This window comes from Tursiops truncatus, chromosome 5, assembly GCF_011762595.2.
Source record: "Tursiops truncatus isolate mTurTru1 chromosome 5, mTurTru1.mat.Y, whole genome shotgun sequence".
NCBI lineage: Eukaryota > Metazoa > Chordata > Mammalia > Artiodactyla > Delphinidae > Tursiops > Tursiops truncatus.
In genome coordinates, this window is record NC_047038.1 from 108,604,939 (window position 1) to 108,618,436 (window position 13,498).

The 13,498-nt window shown below is 36.6% G+C and overlaps 1 protein-coding gene across 4 annotated transcripts in view; it reads left to right on the plus strand.

The window, feature by feature from the left end:
- The window catches only part of LRBA (LPS responsive beige-like anchor protein), a 727,902-nt gene that overhangs the window by 656,648 nt on the left and 57,756 nt on the right, over positions 1 to 13,498 (plus strand). The window lies entirely within an intron of this gene.

Below are 13,498 nucleotides of genomic sequence, written 5' to 3' on the forward strand. Positions count from 1 at the left end.
ATACATAAGTCCATGTATAACCATATAGAAGTTAATAGTAAGAATGAAATCTATAACTTTCCTACATCATCAAACTTGGTGTTGGATGTTACTGAGACTTGTTTTATCTTTGTCATTGATTTTCTTAAGTAAAACCCTCAAAACATGGTTTTGACAAATACAGTATTCACGAAAAACTGCATATAGCCTTGCTTTTTTTTTTAAAGTATTTTAATTATACATCCTCCTGCTAACATACATCATATACAAAGATGTATGTATGTTCATGGAATTGAACAGACAACACCTTACACATCTGTACTATTTTAGAAGAGAACTTTATTAAAGAAACCAGGGAGTTTTGATTCATAGGGAAAGTTGTATATCACTGGAAAGGGAACATCGTTTGCAGTAAGATTTGTCGTTTTTCACTGTCACTTGATGTATTTCTTTATAACTCTATTTATGACCTGATCACGTTGACAGTATATGAAAGTACGTATTTAAATATATTTGCTAACATCGATTATCACCTGGTTTATGTGCTAGATAAAGAAGGTTAATACACAAACAAAAGCACTATGCACTCGATGCACATTTATCTTAAATTGCACAGGTTTTGAATTGCAGTGTTTCACTTTATTTTAGAACTGGATCAGGTGAACTCTAAAAGACTCTTCCAGTTTTTCAGTTCTTTGAAAATGTTCCTTTCAGGGGGCATTTTATTTTATCAGAGCAACAACTGACTGCGTGACACAAAATATGCATAAGCTCCATGTATGAAATTGAGGTTGGAGCAAACATGCAAACGGTGTTACATAACTTCATTGTTAGAATAGAATTGAATAGGCCCATTTACTTTCTTTTTTATTGTTTTAACAGTATTTGAACAGTGGTTCTATTAATGTCCGTAATTACTTTTCAGATATACCACCTGGTTCTGTTTTTTTGGGTTCCCTTGTAGTAATTATCCCTATCTCTACTTAGCTATTATATGCATGGAATCAATATAGATTTGATTTTGTCATGTCCTGTTTTGCTTAACATACCAGCATATATTATTTTATGTTGCTATAAAATCTGTGTAGTTTTAATTTTGAAATTCCATAATATTTTGTAGAGTTGCTATGAAAATGTACTTAATACCATTTCTCCCAATGTGGGATCCTATTTTTTTTTTGCGGTACGCGGGCCTCTCACTGTTGGGGCCTCTCCCATTGCGGAGCACAGGCTCCGGACGCTCAGGCTCAGCGGCCATGGCTCACGGGCCCAGCCACTCCGCGGCATGTGGGATCCTCCCGGACTGGAGCACAAACCCGTGTCCCCTGCATCAGCAGGCGGACTCTCAACCCCTGTGCCACCAGGGAAGCCCCCTATTTTTTTTTTAAGGCTTGTCTGTTGGTGTGTCCAAGTCGATACAGTGATACTTTTCCCGTCATTAAAATTTATGCAACATGTGGTTGATAAAGGTTGGCTCTCTGTATCTGTGTGATGCTGCTAGTTAAAAAGTGAAACATTCCATCAGCTGGATGTTTCCTCTATAGATCAGTCAGTATAATTGGCTCTTTGTTTTTACTCTGGATTGACCCACCCTGCTTCTCACACACATCAACGATTTACCAAAGCAGTTTACCATATACTGTTTACAGTACAAGCTAAAAGAGCACTGTCCAATAGAACTTTCTGTAGTAATGGAAATGTTCATTGTATCTGCACTGCCCAATACAGTAGCCACTAGTCACAGGTGGCCATTGTGCATTTGAAATGTGGCTAATGTGACCGAGGAACTGAATGTTTAATTTTAGTTAATTTAGACAGCCACATATGGCTAGTGGATACCGCATTGGACAGGGGAAAGTAGAAGACTGTTGTGTATCTTTGGTTACCAAATTTTCGAAATCCAGATTCTGGGCAGGTGGTCAGACAACGGGACAATAAATGTTTGTTAAATTAACTTGGTAGAATATTTGAAATTGGGCATAGTCCATTTAGACATTAGATATGTAGTTGACATACATGTGTAAACCAAATTATATTTTTTCTTTCACTTAAAGTAACATGTTATGACTTCAAATATTGGTTTTTATTGTGGTAAATAAATATACAATTTACGATGTTAACCTCTTTTGAGGTATAATTCAGTGGCATTAAGTATATCCATGTTGTTATGCAACCATCGCTACCGTCCATCTCCAGAATTTTTGTCTTTCCCAAACTGAAACTCTGTATGCATTATACAGTAACTCCTCATTCCTCCCTGCCCTCAGGCCTTGACAACCACCATTCTACTGTCTCTAGGAATTTGACTATTCTAGGTACCTCAGATAAGTGGAATTATACAATATTTGTCCTTTTGTATCTGGCTTATTCTATTAAGGTTCATCCGTGTTGCAGCATGGGTCAGAATTTCCTTCCTTTTTAAGGCTGATTAATATTTCATCGTATGTATATACCACATTTTGTTTATCCATTCATCTGTCAATGGATATTTTGGGTTGTTTCCACTTTTTAGCTATTGTGAACAATACTGCTATGAACATGGGTATATTAATACCTGTTTAAGGCCCTGCTTTCAAGTCTTTGGGGTATATACTCAGAAGTAGAATTGATGGATTATATGGTAATTCTATGTTTAACTTTTTGAGGAACTGCCATGCCAAATAAGTTTTCAGTATTTATTTTTCATGATCAGCATTTGCTAAAGACTATTTAAAACTTTTGCTGTAAGTTTCTTTTCTTCCCCACATCTCCAAGTGGTTAATTATTAGCAAATTAAACTTTAACTGGAGAGCTTTCCAACTCATTGCACCCTAATTTTTTTTTTTTTTTTTTGACTGCACTGGGTCTTCCTTGCTCCACGCAGGCTTTCTCTAGTTGTGGCGAGCGGGGGCTACTCTTCATTGCAGTTGCACGGGCTTGTCATTGCAGTGGCTTCTCTTGTTGCAGAGCACAGACTCTAGACATGCTTCAGTAATTGCGGTGCATGGGCTCAGTAGTTGTGGCTCGCAGGCTCTAGATCACAGGCTCAGTTATGGCACATGGGCTTAGTTGTCCTGCGGCATGTGGGATCTTCCCGGACCAGGGATCGAACTCACGTCCCCTGTGTTGGCAGGCAGATTTTTAACCACTGCGCCACCAGGGAAGTCCCACCCCTTAATATATTTTTATATTATATGTTATATAAACATGTATTATATATTAGATTCAGCATTCACTCAAAAAACATGGCCTATGGTGTATGGTGGGTACTCAGTGTTCTTGAAAGACTATATCAGTTCATTACTTTAGCATTATTAGCATTAATTCATTAATATACATTAGCATTATTCATATAAGTATACATATTTGCTTTCTGAATGTTATTGAAACAAATATGATCTTTTATCATAGCCATTCCTTATTATAGTGCTGAATTTTGTGACACAATGCAGTGTGATACAGTAGAATAAACAAACAAACAAATGTGGATTTGATTCCTGGCTCCAGTGCCAACTAGTGGTGTGACTTAGCTCTTCCTGAGATTCCGTATATGGAATTGCTATGATAACGCCCACCTCATGGAGAATTAACTGTTGTATAATACATGAAAAGGCCTGCCATGGTACCTATCCCATCATAAGTACTCAGCAAGTGTTAGTTCCTTCCCTTATGTTGTTCCCTGTTAAACCCGTGGGTTAGAAAACACAACTATAAAAAAGAATATGTGGGCTTCCCTGGTGGCGCAGTGGTTGAGAGTCCGCCTGCCGATGCAGGGGACACGGGTTCGTGCCCCGGTCTGGGAAGATCCCACATGCTGCGGAGCGGCTGGGCCCGTGAGCCATGGCCACTGGGCCTGCGTGTCCGTAGCCTGTGCTCCGCAACGGGAGAGGCCACAACAGTGAGAGGCCTGCGTACCGCAAAAAAAAAAAAAAAAAAGAAGAATATGAATTACCGATTGCATCATAGAAAGAATCATAAAGTGTTAACACTGACGAAGTTATTAAAGATTGTTTTTTAGAAGATTCATACAGAATTCATTGTAAAGTGAGGCAAGGAGAAAACAGAAAACAAGAATAGGTCATTAATTTTTTTCAACAACCTTTTACTAAACCTAAATTATGTAATAAGGTTAAAGAGTTGAAAGGCAAGTCCCTGCCCTCATCAGGTAGAGTTCATTGTCTAGTGGGGAAATATGGATAAGTAAACAGTTATGATACTGTGATAAATTCAGTGTAGAGATAAGTACACTGCGTGCATGCACAAGCGTGGCGAATAGGCACTAAACCTAGACTGCCAGAATTCAGCCATGTTTTTTGGGAAGTGAGAGGCCGGAGCTGTAGATTGAAGGGTGAATAAGAACATTGGATAGAGTTGTGAGCAAAGGATAGCTACACAGAAGAAACTGTATGAGCCTCCTGCACAATGTGTGAAAGAGATCATGGCTGGAGATTATGTTTGTGGAATGAGCCAAAAGTGATAAGGGGAAGCACGTAGACAGGAGCCAGAAAAAGTAATTTTAATGCCATGGAAAGTAATTTTAACTGCATTTTAAGACAGTGGATTGAAGGTTGTAGGTTGGTGACATAACCATATGTGTGTTTTAGAATCTGTCTGAAAGAAGGCTGCACAAATAAGAAGTGAAAAGTCCTCATTGTATTATTCTAAGAGTCATTAGAGAAGGACGCTTAGATGGTAGAGGACTGTGCTGTGAATGGGAGGTGAACAAGTAAACACAGTGAGGAAAGGAAATAATGGAAGGGAAAACTTCTCACTGCTTTATTGAGATATAGTTCACATATGATACAATTCACCCACTTGAAGTATACAATACAGTAGTTTTAGTTTATTCATGGAGTTCTACAAGCATCACCACAATCTAATTTTACAACATTTTGTCACCACAGAAAGAAACCCTGTACCCATTACCAGTCACTCTGAGGGAGATGTTTTTTTTAAATGGGTAGGTAATTGTGTTAATTGGAAAGATCCAAAAAGAGAGAAGCACATGAAACATAGGAGAAAGAAAGCATGAAATAGACTGCCAAGCTCTATGAGGAAAAGGAAAGGAACAAAATCCAGAACATGGATAGATAAAGCGCTGGACAGCAGGAAACAATACTCCCTTGTCTGTGGTTAGAGAATGGAAGGTTAGCCTGGGGACTGGTGTAAGTAAATGTGCATGAATGAGGTGGAAGGGCAACAAGATTATGAGGGTTTTTGCCAAAAGTGAGGTAATATTTGTGGAAATACCTGACATAATGATAGGTGCTTAATTGATGCTCAATAATATATAAATTATTATTTCCTTTACATGTTTTTCTCTGTTCTCAATAGTGGGAGAGTAGATGTAGAAAAAAGTTGAATAGAGAAGGAGTGTACGTGTGTGTGTGTGTGTGTGTGTGTGTGTGTAATTATACATGTGGAAAGAGATGGGGTTTGGCCATGAGAGTATGGTGGAATATATAAAAAAAGATTGAGAGACTTCCCTGGTGGTCCAGTGGTTAAGAATCCACCTTTCAATGCAGGGGATGCAGGTTAGATCCCTGGTCAGGGAACTAAGATCCCACATGCCCTGGGGCAACTAAGCCTGTGTGCTACAACTACTGAGCCCACATGCTCTGGAGCCCGCCCACCACAACTAGAGAGAAGGCCGTGTGCCGCAACACAAGAGCCCACGTGCCGCAACACAAGAGCCCACGTGCTGCAACCAGGACCTGGCGCAGCCAAATAAATAAATAAATATATTTTTAAAAAAGACAACTAGGAGCAACTGTAAAGGGATATAAAAGAAGATTTTTCTTTAAAAAAAAGAATTGAGAGTGGAAGGGTGGTTAATGAAATTGTTAAAGGGATTTTGTTGAAATCGTGGATCTAGGCTGGTTTGGATAAATAAGACAGGGACTTATAAATTGGGAAGGTTTATTCTTTCATTAATTATTCATTCACTTATTCAACAAATATTCATTTTGTTCAAGGTGCTAAAAATACAGAGATGAGCGAGAAAGTCAGTCCAAACCCTTTCCCTCATGGAGCTCACATTCCAATGAGGTGCACAGAAAATAAACAATAAAAACTAATTTCAGTTAGTGATAAGTGCTGTAAAGAAAAAAGGCTGGGTTACAGAATACACAGTGACTTGGGAGTAGAGCAGTCTTTCAGAGAGGTCGCTCACAGACTGCCTCTGTCCTCATAAAATGTTTCCTTCCACACGTTGAGAACAACGTAAATTCGTATAAGTAAACCCCGGGAGGCAGCTCCCACCACTCTGCTCGGGCCAACCACGTGCCTGTAACCCCAGGCCAGGACAGCCTCCCAAGTCTTGTGAAGTCTTGCTAGTTGTAAAGCTTCCACTGTCACCATCTTCTAATTTACTCTCCACCCCATCTCCAGGCCGTACTATTTTTCCTTCAGAATCTTGTTCTTCTAAGAGGCTTTAACATCCCTAACACTAGGAAATTTGTGCATACACTTGGCTTATATTGAAACATTCTCCCTGTGAAATCACAATAATGGTACCAGGATGGATTTTTGCCTCTCTAGTATTAAAAGCAGACTAGACTAGACTTATTTCTGGTCACTATGATATACTCGGTTCAATCTGGGACACTTTGGTGTCCACAAAGTCATACACAGAGGCAGGCTCTCCACATACAAGTCGTGTATTCACTTACTACTTGGGAAAAGCTCCATTCCTCTTGAGAAAGTTTTATTCTAGAGTGAATGATTAATACATATGGTGCAGTAAGTGATCATAAAAATAATCTCTCTATAAAAAAAGCACTAAACAATAGAAATAATAACCATAAGAGGAGGAAGAGTAATCAGAGAAACAGCCTGCAGCACATTAAACTTTTATGTTGTTTTTAATTTTTAGAAAACAGCTGGGTTATCAGTATACAACTATGTCTGTATTCACATATGTCACACACCAGGAAGAATTATTTTTTCAGGCAAATATGCTTTTCCTCCCCCCGCCCCCAAATATCTGTGACCTCTGACTAGAGGATATATTCTTACCTTGAGCTCTTTATTCTAACAGACCTTTTTACTCTTCATTATTTCTCTATTTCCCTGGGGTACCTTTTTCCCTTTATCTCTACCTTTACCACTTTTAATCTACTCTATTTTCCTAGCATTACATATATGTTTTTATAGACAAGGTACAAATAAATAAAAATTGGTTATTTTCTCATGATTAATTCTGCTGAATTTGGTTTGACTCATTCACCTTTCTTCCTTCTACCAGCATTTCAAAAAAAAAAAAAAAAAGAAAGAAAAACTAAAAACCAAAATTAGGTTAATTGAATTCAGAGTCAGATCTGAGTAAGAATAAATACTTTTATTAAGGAAAAAACCTTGTTCCAAAATCCAAATTCACAAAATAAATTAATGATGAGTTGAATATTAACTCTACAAAATAATTTTTGTTTTCCTAAAAAATGTAAAATAAGTATTTTCCTTAAAGAATTTCTTTAATATATTCAGAATATAATTGTATTTATAGGCATAGTTTCTAGAACAACTCTATATCCTTTCTTATATCCAGAGTTCTCCTATCAATTATCATGTAAATGATATTTGCTATATGCAAAAGTTCAGAGCTCAGTTAGCTATTCCTTAGTGTAAAACAGTTCACTGATGGAGTTTTATTAGGTCAGAAGTAAGTGTTTAAAAATTGTAAGTACAGTGATGTGCTCTGAGTGAGATGTGTACACTACATATCTGAGCACAAGGGAGAAACAGCCAACCCAGATTTAGGCAGGAATGACCCACCTGAATATAATCCTTAAAGAATGAGGAGTTAAGTAGGTGAAGCAGTGGAAAGCAGAGAACACAGTGTATGGGAAGGACCACTGTATGGCGCCATGGCTGGAAAATAACGTGTGGGGAGTGGCGGGGGGGAGGCATAAGAAGTTGGTGATGAAGAGCAGTTAGGTTGATGGTGTCTCCAAAGCACATTTGGAAACCATTTATGTCTGTCATTAGTCTAAGCCACCGTCATCATCTCTCCCCTGACTAGCATTAGTAGTGCTGGTCACCCTTTTCTACCCTTAACTACCTACAATCCACTTTCCAGAGAGCTGCCAACGTGACAGTTTAAAACTGTAAATCAGATCACATCCCTCCTCTACTTAAGCTTTCCTATTTCACATTAAACATAGAATAAAATTCTGCTTGGTCCACACGATCTGGCCCCTGCCTGCCTCTCTGATCTCATGCCATGCTGTTCTCATCCTCATTCGTGTGTGCTGTTTCACTGACCTTCTTTCTGTTCCTGAGCCTGTGAAGGTTGTCACTGGATTAGCACCTTTTTATGATAGCCATTTTCTGACTATCCCAGATTTTCACATGCGGGCTCCTTGTCATTCATGCCTCGGCTTGAAGGTCATCTCTTCAGCAAGGGCTTGCCTTCATACATCCAATCTAGTATCTTTTTGTTATTAATTTTAACTTAATTTAAAGCTGAAGACTGATACATATGATACAGATTGAGACTTGAGTCACCTTGGGCATAGTCAGTTTTCATAAATGTTCTATGTGTACTTGAAAAACAATGGGTGCTCTACAGTTTTTAGGAGTAGAGGCAATTTTACCGTATGATATGAGTAATGACAAGTGAGGAGTATAATTAATGAATGTGATTTTTGTTATTAACATTAGTTATTGTTCTGTGGTATGTTTGAACTTAAACTAAAGAATCCCGTACTGCTATTCTTTCTCAGTTGTTATGCTCTCTTTTTATATTTTTCCTATTTCTACTCTAAAACTATCAGTTCTTACTTCCTGTTACCGGGTCAGTATGTCTGCCTTTTGGGCACCTGTCCTCTTACTCAACAATTAGCTATTTTTTAGATGTGATAGCCTGAGAAACCAAATAACCAGATATGATAGAACTAAATTTAAAGTAAATACATAGGTTTTGATTACTTCCTCAGCTACAAAAGTATAAATGATAGTAATCAAAACTCTATGCTCTAGTTCTAAGCTTCAATGGAACAGAATAGAGCTTCCATAAATAGACATATGATATATGAGAATATACGATAAAGGTGGTATTTCAAATCACTGGGAAAAGGCTGTCTTATTCAACATGTGGTGTTAAGACAGCTAGCTAACTGTTATAACAAAAATTTAGATCCCTATTTCACATCTTAAGGTAAAAGAAATTACAAATGAATTACATGTTTTTGTTTGGAATAAAGATATTGTAAATATAAAAAGTGCAACTACAGGACTTAGAAAATACTGTAGGTGAGTATTTTAATAATTTTTGGAATGGAGAAGGCCATTGATACTGACTTTTGTAAGAGAAGGCCATTTGATATTGACTTTTGTAAGTCAATATCAAAACCAAAAGTCATTAAGGAAATTGATATATTTGTCTACATAAAAATTGAAGTTATTGTACATCCAAAAAAAACAACAAATGACAAAGTTCAGGAACGGATAATTCACAAAAGATGAAATACAAGCCACAAATGTATGAAACCTCACTAGAAATCAGTGAAATTCAATTTAAAATCCAACAGCATTTTTTACCTATTAGATCATCTAAAATGAAAAATAATGAAAATTCCTAATGTTGGTTAGAAACAGACATTGTCATATATTTGGTGAGGATAAAATAGATTGAATTTTTATACAATCTATCAGTTTTTAAAATACTCACCCACTATTTACTTAGAACTTTAACCAAAAGGAATAATTGAACACATATGTAAAAAAAGATGTTCAAGTGTATAGTTATTCATAATAGCAAAAAAACCCCATGAAAACCAAAACCACATAAATGTCTAACAATAGAGAAGCTGGTTAAATAAGTATTGGTAAATCCATACAGTGGAATGCTATATACATCATTAAAAAATATTGCTATCTAGGTCTATATGTATTGCTATGGAAAAATACTTCGCCATATTACATGGCAAAACAGATCATGTTATGAAACATAGAAAATGCAAATTTTATAATGTGTATATATGCATTAGGAAATTTCTGTAATTATAGACCCCAAGATGTTTATATGGTCATCTCACCAAAGATAGTCATTATCTTTGGTTAGTGAGATCATGGAATTCTTTTATTTGCTACTTTCTGTATTCTGAAAATTGTTTCTTTTTAAAATCAAGAGGAAAAAGCCAACCCACAACTCTTTCTGTCTTCTGAGGGGGAAAAGTCTCTGCTTGAAAATCCAAACAAGTGATGCACGTTAACATGAGGAGAAGGATATTGACTTTGCTTTTGGCTGTTTGGAGGTCTCTTGTAATTACTTTCTGGCACTGGCCATGTTTAACATTGCGAGAATAGTGACTTTGTATAATGATCTTCGTGTAACTTTGATAAAGATGAAGGAATTTACAATTTCTTAACTTTTATCTCTCTCAGAATTTAGAGTACCTCTAATCTCTTAGATTGTTATTTAACTCACTGAACTAGGATTCTTTTTCATACTTTTTAGCAATTTGAATTTATTTCCTCATTGTTTCCAGCATATTTGAGGAGGACCAAAAAAGATTACTTGTACTCTTAGGGAAAATATCTTAGATATATCACTGTTGATTGTAGTCATTATCATCATTTTCTAAAAGCAGGAAGGCTTTTGACCTAAGATGCATGAATTCTCAATCTCTGGGTTCACTACTAAATTGTGTGTGTGTGTGTTTGTATATAATTAAATCGTATATAAAGTGATTTAACAACTTACTTATCAAAAAAATGTGCGTTAACTCTAAAAATTCAAATACTATGAAAGTATAAAGTAAAAGCGTAGAAAGCCTCCGTCCCTAAGTTTAGACTCTGTTAACTAATGCCAGTCTCATGCTAAAGTGAGCTATAGCAATTTCTATATGATGTGCTTTGATATACACAGAAAAAAAGCCTCTGCCATAGACTTCATTGCCTTTCACTTAGTGCTTGAAACTTTACCATTAGACATCATTTATTTGGTTACAGATTTTTTTTGAACAATTTTTTCCAGTCATTCAGCTCTCTGTGCATAGAACTTGATAGGAGGTTTTGACAAAAGGAAAAGTACAGACACAGCACAGGGTCTGAGCAGCCATTATGAAGGGAGGGCAGTGGCAGAACCTGGGATGCGCTGGAGCTTGGAAGCAGAGGTAGAGGTTCAAAGAGCAAAAGATACACTGCAGGTAGATATTGCATAGGACAGCATTAATATGAACAATATCATCTGTGCTTTTCCATCTTGCACCTTATTGTAAGTACTCAGTACATTTCCTCTGGAAGCAGCATTTTCTCCTTTACTTTTCAAGCAAATACAATGTTGTTTTATGTTTATGTGAGTTCAGAAATTAAAGTTATTTATTTCCTTCTGAAAATGGAACTCAGCTCTATTTACATAGATGGGTAGGGAAGAGGAAAAGGAGAGCCATGATATTGCTCAATTTAAACAATTATATACAATGAGTCTCATAATATGAAAGTAAAACCTGAAAATTTCTCCCTAAGTTGTGTTTAGTGTCAGTGGTTGATTTTCCTTCTTCCAAATTTATCCTTCCAAATGCTGTTTTAGTAACACATAATCACTCTGAGAAGGTCTGTTTTCCAAAAGAAGCAGCAGCAGTGTTTAAGTTCACATGACCCCAGTTTCATGACAGCGGTAGCAAATCAGATGTCTTATCCAAGGAAAAGCATTTTTGGCTTAGAATTCAATCACTTTCATGGTGGGAGTCAACAGCTTATTTCAGCTCTAACACTACTGCAGAACCCTGGCTGCAGTGAATCTTTCAGAAAGCATAAACACAATTGGTATTTATAGCATTGTTAACATTTGTTAAATAGTTCGGGGAATGGTCTGTAAGCCCGTTTTAAGCAGGTGGGGCAGGAATTTTTGTTGTGACTGCAGTGAAGTTTAAAAGTAGGACATTAGGACCACATGGTTAGGATGGTTGTAGCAAGAGAATAAAGTAGAAGTATTGAAGACAGTAAGTTAAGACTTCAGGCAGCCACAATTCAGGGTGTTACAAAAATAATCCTGAAGCATCTCTAGCCAGAAGTGTGTTACACAGATGGCATATTTGACACAGTGCAGGGCAGGAACTGTACAATGAAAAGACAAACAGTAAGGATTAGTCAAGTTTTAATTGAAAACCTACATTTAAAAATACCTTGAAATTATGCCAGACTTTCTTGTATATTAAAAGCACAAAGTTTCCCTTAGTCAATTAAACATTAAAGTTTGTCAGGAAAACTAATCTTTGTATTTTGCTAGTGATTATGCCTATTGCAGACTTAATAGTTAAATAGGTGTAGCTGAATTATACATCCAAGGACATAAAGCGAAGTATTACTATTTTTATGATTTTTTTCCTCTATCAGCTACCCAAGGAATCCTGAGCAATTCCATATGCTGATGACTTCTGTCATAAACCCCTGATCCCTTCAGGCACCATCTTCATTTTAAATTGAAAGTATGAAAAGTACTCTCAAATCAAGTGACCAAATTTTGTTCTCAAAATTTTTAACTAAATTCAAGTTTCTAGAAAGATTAAGGTTAAAAAATTACTTAGATTTGAAAAATCTATGTAGGATTATTTGCAAGTATAATATTGCTAACTGTTAGAATAGCATAGTCAAATTTCTAATTTCAGAATAGCAATGTTGTTTTATTTCTAACAAAGACGAGGAAGTTTACTTAGAATCACTATTTTTAGTTTCCATTATTGGTGCAAAGAAGGAACTGAAATTCTATTAATACAGTATTTAGGAAATGCTTAAGTGCAAATTTTTAAAATGTTAAATATTATTTAACTATGTCATAACAGTAAATGTATCGCCTTCCCTCTCTCTGTCCCTGCCAGTACTGTGTAACTGGGGTGTGTGTGTGTGTGTGTGTGCGTGTGCGCGCGCGCGTGTGTGTATTGTCTTTCAGGCTTAAGTTCCTTGAGGTCAAGGATTCCTAACTGCACCTCATTCCAGTGTTTGTACATGGTAGATACAAATATTATTGAAAAAATAGATGAAATGATTCTTACCAAATGACTGTTTCTTTCTGTAACATAGTTTAAACATATTTGTCTGGTTTTGAGAAATAATTTAACCTCCTGAATGTAACTATCCTGAATTGTTTTTTTTCTTTAAGAACTTTTTACTATGTTTTCACTATGTTTTCCTCTTAGTATTGGCAGCCTTTCTGAAGCAACATTCCACTTATTTTTCTAGGCAGGCTGCTTTATCTACTCGTTTCCAGTAGCTAGAGATGGAGGTGTTTTGAATGAGCACATCAGTGTTCTAGACAGAGATACTGTTTGAAATTATCCATGAACACAGTGCCGCTGAACATTATTGAGTGACGTTTGTTTCTGTTGGTTGCGTCTGCTCTGACTAGCTGGTTTCTTTCAGATTGGCAGCTGGGATTATGCTGCAGTGGATGGACAGCTACAAGAAGTGGAGATTGTAGTGAGGCTGAGCTGGGCTGGGCTGGGCCTCAGGGTAATGTGCCTGGAATATATGGGCTCGGTGAAAAGCACTAATAGGAAATCTATGCATATTTTCACAATTTATAATTACATTATATTTC